The following is a 9496-nucleotide window of genomic DNA, read 5'->3' on the forward strand; positions in this document are numbered from 1 at the left end:
TTGAGATACACAAATACTTACCATTGTGTTACAGTTGTCTGCAGTATTCAGTACAGTACCATGCAGTATAGGTTTGTACCTAGAAGCAATAGTCTATCCCTTATAGCCTAGGTCTACAATGGGCTATACCATCTAGGTTTGTGTAAGTACAGTCTACGATATTTGCACAATGATGAAATTGTGTAAGAATGTGTTTCTCTGAATGTATCCCCATGGTTAAACACATGACTGTATGTATCTCAAGAACTGGGTCCAGTTATCTGCACAGAGGCTTCTCTGCTAATACACAGGAGATAAATTTGTAGATATGATCACAAAATGGCTTGTGAATATAGGATGAATTTGCTACAGTAATAATATTCTCTGGTTTGTTTCTATCTTCCATGTAGTTACTCAGTAGCTACTGTCAATTCCACCTCTGAAATGTATCTTAGATGCTTTTCCACATTTCTTTTCTGATTTCACTTACCTAGGTCATCATATTTTCCCTGGAACTCTAGCAATGCCATTCTAACTGCCTTCTCCATTTTTACACGTTTTCCTATGTTCAGTCTCATTATTTTCAAATTCATCTTCCCCACTATGGCCTAAAGAATCTCTCCAGCAATCAAGTCTGATCATATGCCACACAAGACTTTTTGTGTAAAACCATCAATGACTTTTCACAACATTCTAGGAAAAAACACAAACACATGCACATACACACACACACACACACATTTAAGCCAGATAACCAATCAAGTTCTTTATTTTGTTTTATTTATTATACTTTAAGTTCTAGGGTATAATCAACCTCATTCTATACTTTCATCTTCTTCTCCTAAAAACAGTCCCCAAATAACCTAAGCTACCACAGTGCTCGCCTTGACGTTTGCTACATCTAAAACATACTAAGTCCTCCTTTTATCAGCTTATGCTGTTCCTGCCTCCTGAAATGTCTTTCCACACTTTGCCTATGAATGTACTTTTCCATTGAGACCAAAGTCAAATGCAACCTTGTCTTTGAAACTTTCCCTGACCCTTCTACATTAACGGATTCATTCTCTCTCTCTAATTCCACAGTACATGTTTAATGATACTATTTTGCACGTTTCTATTTTTTATCTTGTATTTTTGGGGTTTGTCTCCTTCCATCCATATATTCTTAGCACCTTAAGGGCATGACAGCATCTTCCTCATTTCACATCTATCTGAATTTATTAAGGCTGCTATTATAACATAGCATAGACTGGGTGGCTTAAACAACAGACATTTATTTCTTACAGTTCTAGAGGCACCAATAGATTTCCTTCCTAGTGAGGGCCTGTTTCCTGTCTTGCAGATGATGGCTGTCTAGCTGTATCCTTGCATGGCAGAGAGAGAGCACAAGTGCTCTACTATCTGTTCCTTTTCTTATAAGGACACTAAATTACATCCTGGGAGAACCACCCTCTTGAACTTATCTAAATCTAATTACCTCTGCCAAGCCCCACCTCCTAATAACATCTCATTAAGGGTTACAGCTTCAACACATTGAATTTGTGGGGGACACAAACATCCAGTGCATAATACCTACCAATTTGCTCCTATCCCATTTAGTGTTTAGTATAATGTTGAGTGTATTATAGGCTTGGAGGCATGAAAACCAGCCTTTCAGACATTCAATTGCTCTGAGGTCTCTGACTGCAGTTGACAGGCAGTCCCGCTGCTGTACTCTGATCTACCATTGTATTCCTGTGGAGGCCCTCCTAACCTCCAGCCTGCTCTCAGCCTGTGATGAAACACAGTGGGAATGCTAAAGCAGACAAGCCTCTGGGAGATTTAAAATTTGGCCGGGTGCGGTGGCTCATGCCTGTAATCCCAACACTTTGGGAGGCCAAGGCAGGTGGATCACAAGGTCAGGAGTTCGAGACCAGCCTGGCCAATATGGTGAAACCCCCCATCTCAACCAATCTCAACCAAAAAAAAATAATAATAATACAAAAATTAGCCAGGCATGGTGGCATGTGCCTGTAGTCCCAGCTACTCAGGAGGCTGAGGCAGAAGAATCACTTGAACCCGGGAGGCAGAGGTTGCAGTGAGCCAAGATCACAACACTGCACTGTAGCCTGGGCACAGAGTGAGACTCTGTCTCAAAAAAAAAAAAAAAAAGAAAAAAAAAAAGACACCTTTGATGGATGACTTTTGCTTAATGATTTTCCTTTGGCCTTGCTGAACTCTCTTAAGCCTAGGGTTAGGGTAACTGTTCTGTAGTCTAAGACCATCATATAACCTTTCTGCCTTCTCTCTTTCCTTCAGTAGTGTCCACCCTGTATTATGGTGTAATGGTTCTTCTGGCCTTTTTTCCCCATTTTCCCTCACAAGCAGTGCCCCTAAAAAAATCTCTTGTATGGTAAATCCACTTGTGTTTGTCCGTTCTTACACTGCTGATGAAGACATACCCAAGACTGGGCAATTAAAAAAAAAAAAAAAAAAAAGTTGAATGGACTTACAGTTTCACATGCCTGAGAAGGCCTTACAATCACGGTGGAAGGCAACGAGGAGCAAGTCACATCTTAAGTGGATAGTGACAGGCAAAGAGAGAGATCTTGTGCAGGAAAACTCCCCCTTACGGAACCATCAGATCTCGTGAGACTTATTCACTATCACAAGAACAGCACGAGAAAGACTTGCCCCCATGATTCAATTATCTCCCACTTGGTCCCTCCCACAATACATGGGAATTCAAGAAGAGATTTGGGTGGGGACATAGCAAAATCATATCATTCTGCTCCTGACCCTCCCAAATCTCATGTCCTCACATTTCAAAATTAATCATGCCTTCCCAACAGTTCCCCAAAGTCTTAATTCATTTCAGCATTAACTCAAAAGTCCACAATCCAAAGTCTAACACGAGACAAGGCAAGTCCCTTCCACCTATGAGCTTGTACAATCAAAAGCAAGTTAGTTACTTTCTAGATACAATGGGGGTACGGGCATTGGGTAAATACAGCTGTTCAACATGGGAGAAACTGGCCAAAACAAAAGGGGTTACAGGCTCCATGCAAGTCTGAAATCCAGCAAGTTAGTCAGATCTCAAAGCTCCAAAATAATCTCCTTTGACTCGATGTCTCACATCCAGGTCATGCTGATGCAAAAGGTGGGTTTCCGTGGTCTTGGGCAGTTCTACCCCTCTGGCTGTGCAGGACATAGCCCCCCTCCTGGCTGCTTTCATGTGCTGGCATTGAGTGTCCGTAGCTTTTCCAAGTTCAAGATGCAAGCTGTCAGTGGATATACCATTTAGGGGTCTGGAGGACGGTGGCCCTATTCTCACAGCTCCAGTATGTGGTACCCCAGTAGGGACTCTGTGTGGGGGCTCTGACCCCACATTTCCCTTCCACACTGCCCTAGCAGAGGATCTCCACGAGGGTCCCACCCCTGCAGTAAACTTCTGCCTGGGCATCCAGGTGTTTCCATACATCCTCTGAAATCCAGGCAGAGGTTCCCAAACCTCAGTTCTTGATGTCTATGCACCCACAGGCTCAACACCATGTGGAAGCTGCCAAGGCTTAGGGCTTCCACCTTCTGAAGCCATGGCCTTCACTGTACCTTTGCCCCTTTTAGTCACAGCTAGAGTGCTGGGATGGAGGGCACCAAGCCCTAGACTGCACACAGCAGACGGACCCTGGGCTGGGCCCATGAAACCATTTTTTTCCTCCTAAACATACAGGCCTGTGATGGGTGGGGCTGCCACAAATGCCCCTGACATGCCCTGGCTACATTTTCCCCATTGTCTTAGTGATTAACATTTGGCTTCTTATTTTGTATGCAAATTTCTGCAGCCAGCTTGAATTTCTCCTCAGAAAAATGGATTTTATTTTCTAATGCTTTGTCAGGCTGCAAATTTTCCAAACTTTCGTGCTCTGTTTCCCTTTTAAAACCGAATGCCTTTTAACAGCACCTAAGTCACCTCTTGAATGCTTTGCTCCTTAAAAATTTCTTCCTCCAGATACCCTGAATCATCTCTCTCAAGTTAAAAGTTCCACAAATCTCTAGGACATGGGCAAAATGATGCCAGTCTCTTTTCTAAAACATAACAACAGTCACCTTTGCTCCAGTTCCCAACAAGTCCCTCATCTCCATCTGAGGCCACCTCAGCCTGGATTTCATTGTCAATTTCATGATTAGCAATTTGGTCAAAGCCATTCAAAAGTCTTTATGGAATTCCAAACTTTCCCACATTTTCCTGTCTTTCTCTGAGCTTCCCAAACTTTTTCAACCCCTGCCTGTTACCCAGTTCCAAAGTCACTTCCACATTTTTGGGTATCTACAGCAGTGCTTCCCTCTGCTGGTATCAATTTACTGTATTAGTCCATTTTCACACTGCTGATAAAGACATACCTGAGACAGAGCAAATTACAGAAAAAAAAAAAGAAAAAGGTTTAATGGACTTACAGTTCCACGTGGCTCAGAAGGCCTCACAATCATGGTGGAAAGCAAGGAGGAGCAAGTCACATCTTACATGGATGGTGGCAGGCAAAGAGAGAGAGCTTGTGCAGGGAAACTTCCTCTTATAAAACCATCAGATTTTGTGATATTTTTCACTATCACAAGAACAGCACGGGAAAGATTTGCCCTCATGATTCGATTAACTCCCACCAGGCCCTTCCCACAACATACGGGAATTCAAGATGAGATTTGGGTGGGGACACAGCCAAATCACATCACACATCACCATGCTTAGTGTAGGCTTTATGGGGACCTTGAATAATATATTATTTGTTTGTTTGTTTCATTTTGTTCGCAGAGTCTCACTCTGTCACCCTGACTGGAGTGCAGTGGCACAATCTTGGCTCACTGCAACCTCCATCTCCTGGGTTCAAGTGATTTCTCATATCTCAGCCTCTTGAGCAGCTGAAATTACAGGCATGTGCCACCATGCCCAGCTGATTTTCATATTTTAGTAGTGATGGTATTTCACCATGTTGGCCAGGCTGGTCTGGAACTCCTGACCTCAGGTGATTCACCTGCCTTGGCCTCCCAAAAATCATAGGATTATAGATGTGAGCCACCGTGCCCAGCGACATTAGATTTAAATGAATTAATGAGTCAAATAATGGTGCATTTTTTCTCCTAAATACCAGATGCCTTTGTGCTACACTCTGGCTGTTCAAAGTCCTTAATCTTACATAATCCTCAACTCAGATCTTCTTTTTTTCCCCTCAATTTATTCTTATGTTTGGACCTGGGAGCTTCTGGAGTTATTGATCGTCTATTTATAACAAAGGTCATATAAGTCATTTGAACAGGAGAGAGGGAAACACTGGGTAGAAGAGGGCGGTTCACTATCAAAGGCCCCACCCTCAAGCCTGGAGACCCACAGCCCTAAATGGGGACAGGCATTCCTGTTTTCATGCCCAAAATGTTGTCTTTTGGCCTGCCACATTCCCTATGCTGTACCCATGTAAACCCATGTAAACCTCAAACCTCAGAAGCAGACCAGCAGGTGAGAAGATGGGAAGACAAGCAAACTGATGGCAGAACAATGCGACAGAGAAAGAGAGAAGAGGAATGCCTGAACTCTGAGAGGAGTTCAGCTGGGGGCAGTTGGAAAGGAATTCAGCCACTGGATGACCAAACTCCAGGGAAAGATCATCTTCCCACTCCATCACCCTTGCTGACTCCCCATCCATCTTGCTGAGAGCCACCTTCACCACTCAGTAAAACCCTACATTCATGCTTCAAGCCCGTGTGTGACCCAGTTCTTCCCTGGATGCTGGACAAGAGCTTGGGATGCAGAAAACTGTCACACTAGCCCCGTGCCCTTGTGAAAAGGCAGAGGGTCCATTGAGCTGGTTAACACTAAAGCCATCTATGGATGGCAGGGCTAAAAGGGCACATTGTAACACATGCCCACTGGAGCTGCTGCACCTGTCCATCTGCATACTCCCCCTACCCTCAGGGTTTTGAGCAGTGGCAGTGACCGAACAGGCAAGCCACATCCCAAGTCCTGTGAAGGAGATCAGGGAACTCTCCTGTTTTATATGGACCTATGACTAGTGACTAATAACTCACTCATACTTACTTTTGAACAAGGAGGAGCTGAGAAAATAATATTTATAGTTGAATAAGGTGGTATTATCAAAAATTGTAAACTTTATATTTGTACAAAACTTGTCTGAAAGTATTTAGTATATGTCCTGACTTTGCACTTGTTTTCAACTGCAGTTTTTAAAGAGATAACTTAAAAGGTATAAGTATAACATCAGAGGAAGAGTGATGTAGTGCCTGCAGTACTGAGCTTGTTGCTGTATTTCTATTATTATCTGTCACTTGAATACTGACAGTATGGGCAACAAACAGAGAGAGGATTTCAGGGAATGTCTGGATATAATTACCTATAATACACGTTGAAAGAAGGGAAACAACTGTAATAATTACAAAGTTGTTATTGAACCCTTTGATCTGTCAGCTAAAAGACAGGAAATAAGATCATCTCATAGCTTCTAAATTATGGTTGAAGTTACACTGAGCTAGATCAGGACTGTTCTCTCTTACACACACACACACACACACACACACACACACACACACACACACACATTTCTTGACCTCAGATGCAGAGCAGTGTGCTAGCTAATCACATCCTTCAGATATCGTACTCTTTCATTATTGATCTACACAAGTTTCCTGTCTTACCTTAATCTATTGTTTTGTCCTGACTTCCTTTTGTATTTGTCCATTTTGCATTGCTTTAAAGGAATACCTCAGACTGGGCAATTTATAAAGGAAAAAGATTTATTTGGTTCACGGTTTTGCAAGTTGTACAAGCATGGCACCCACAACTTCTTGGTTTCTAGTGAATCCTCAGGCAGGTTTTATCCACGGTGGAAGGTAGAGAGAGAACAGGCATGTTATATGGTAAGAGAGGGAGCAAGAGACGGATGCCAGGCTCTTTCAAGCAAACAACTGTTTCACGAACTAAGAGAGTGAGACTCACTCACTACTGCAAGGACAGCAGCAAACCATTCATGAAGGATGTACTCCATGACCAAAACACCTCTCACTAGGTCCATCTCCAACACCAGAAATCATATTTCAACACTGGATTTGGAGGACACAAATATCCAAATCAAATAACTGCCCCATCTTCAAGCTCTTATTAATATATGTCTTTGGATAGGTATGTGTCTTTGCAAAATTATACAATATATAGCATAGTGGTTAAGAGTGAAGATTCTGAAGATAGGTTGCCTCAGTTTAAATCCTTGCTCTCGGGCTAAATAGCTATGCAGTTTTGGAAAAATTGCTTAACATCTCTGCTATTCCATTTCCTAGCATTATTGTGAAGAGTTAATAAGTTAATTAGGCCCGGAGTGGTGGCTCATGCCTGTAATCCCAGCATTTTGGGAGGCTGAGGCGGGCAGATCATGAAGTCAGGAGTTTGAGACCAGCCTGACCAACATGGTGAAACCTAGTCTCTACTAAAAAACAAAAGTTAGCTGGGCATGGTGGCATGCTCCTGTAATTCCAGCTACTCAGGAGGCTGAAGCAGGAGAATCGCGTTAACCTGGGAGGCAGAAGTTGCAGTGAGCCAAAATTGTGCCATTGCATTCCAGCCTGAGCAACAGAGCGAGACTCCTTCTCAAAAAAAAAAAAAAAAAGGAATTGAATAAGAAAAGAAAACTATGTATTTAGAAAAACATCAGGCACATAGTAAGCCCTCAGGAAATGCTGGCTATTCTTATGTGTACACATTTATAAATTACATGAATGATAGTCCAATGTCATTGTAATTCTTAATTTTTCACTTAACACTGTATTTGTAAAATTCACATATAATAGTGTAAGCATATCTAGTTTATTAGTTTGACTGCTTTAGACTATTAATCCATTATCTGTTTGTGATGGATACCTAGATTGTCTCTAACTCTCAGCTACCACAAACAATACAATTTCTAATATGCCTATTGGGATTACATTCTGCTGCAAGTAACAGAAACCAAATAGTGGTTCATTTATCTCACATAATGAAAAGTCTATAGGTGTATGGCTTCATCCTTTGCAATAATTCAGCATTAAAATATAGTTTGTCTATTATTAATAGAGCTATACCAGTCTTTTTTCTGTTGTCTTATTTAGTGTTTGCTATACATGCACACACACGTGTGTGTATGTATGCATGTAGATATAGATAATTTATTTTGCTGTTAATCTTATATTTTGGACATATTTTATAAGCAGTATATAGTTTAGTTTGTAAATGCAACCACAAAATGTTTGTTTTCTAACTAGAAAATTAGTCCGTTAGCATTTCTTTTGATTGCTGGCTTATTAGAAGCATTTCTGTCATCTTAGTTTATGATTTGTTGTTTTTAATTTTTAAATTATTTCTCTTGCCTTTTTATATTTTTATGGCTTAAGAATTTCTTAAATTTATTTTTTTCTCTACTGTTGGAACTTTTGCAAGTTGCACAATCTACTTATATGTGTTCAACAAATGCCTTAAGTATCATCATGTTCATTCTTTAATTCTCTAAAGCTGATCAACTTACCACTTTTCTCTGAAGATATAAAAGTTTTTCAGAATACTTCAATCGTAAGTTTCCTTTTCTGTCTTTTTGTTTGGTTTGGTTTTCCGATGCTTATTTTTCTTTCTTTCTTTTTTTTTTTTTTTTTTTTGCCTTTATTCTATATCTTAATTCCTCAAATTAAACATTATGATTATTGTTTTAGATAGTCTTTCTACTTCAATTTCTTTCCTTCTTCTGTACTTTCCATTGGAAATACTAAATGCTCATTTTGCTAATTTGAAAACTGTAGATTCACTTTCAAAATGTTAACAGTTGCTCCAACTCATTATGATGAATGCTTTATTTTTCCTGTAAGTTCCTTAACCTTATCAATAGCTATATTTTCTATTATAATTTGTTATTCTTTCTCTTTTCTCTAATCCAAGCATATAGCAAAATGTCATGCACATAAGAAAGGTTCAGTGTTTGTTGGAATCACGTTTAAATGGTAGAAATAGTATTTGTGCAATATCTCTGATAGGATCTGAATAAGTGCTTGGTGAATTAATTCAGTAAAGTTTGGAATAAGACAGCACAACAAAAAGTGAAATTTTCAAATACTTATTAAGATTTCTAGTATCTTTACAACCCAGTTAAGGAATCTTATTGATCCTGTCTTCCAAAGACATTCAATGTAACCTGTATTCAATGGCCCTGTCCACATGGCACAACTTGTCACCATTTTGAGTATACTAAACTGAATAGCAAATGGTCAAAAAAAAAAAAAAAAAAAAAAGCCCCAAAAGACAAGAACATTGTCATTACAGACACAGGCAAAGAGGTGGGAAAAAAAACACTTTCTGGGGAAATTTGATCACTATGCTTTGTTCATGTAATGAAATCCAGCTGAATAGTACTTCAAAACTTTCTGAAAAGAGTAAACAGTATCAGTTGAGAATATTAAAGATCCCCATGAGAATAACTCAGTAGGAACTAAAAGAAAATTGGGAAAAATCGCTTACTGA

The sequence above is a fragment of the Piliocolobus tephrosceles genome, chromosome 12, assembly GCF_002776525.5.
Source record: "Piliocolobus tephrosceles isolate RC106 chromosome 12, ASM277652v3, whole genome shotgun sequence".
Taxonomy (NCBI): Eukaryota; Metazoa; Chordata; class Mammalia; order Primates; family Cercopithecidae; genus Piliocolobus; species Piliocolobus tephrosceles.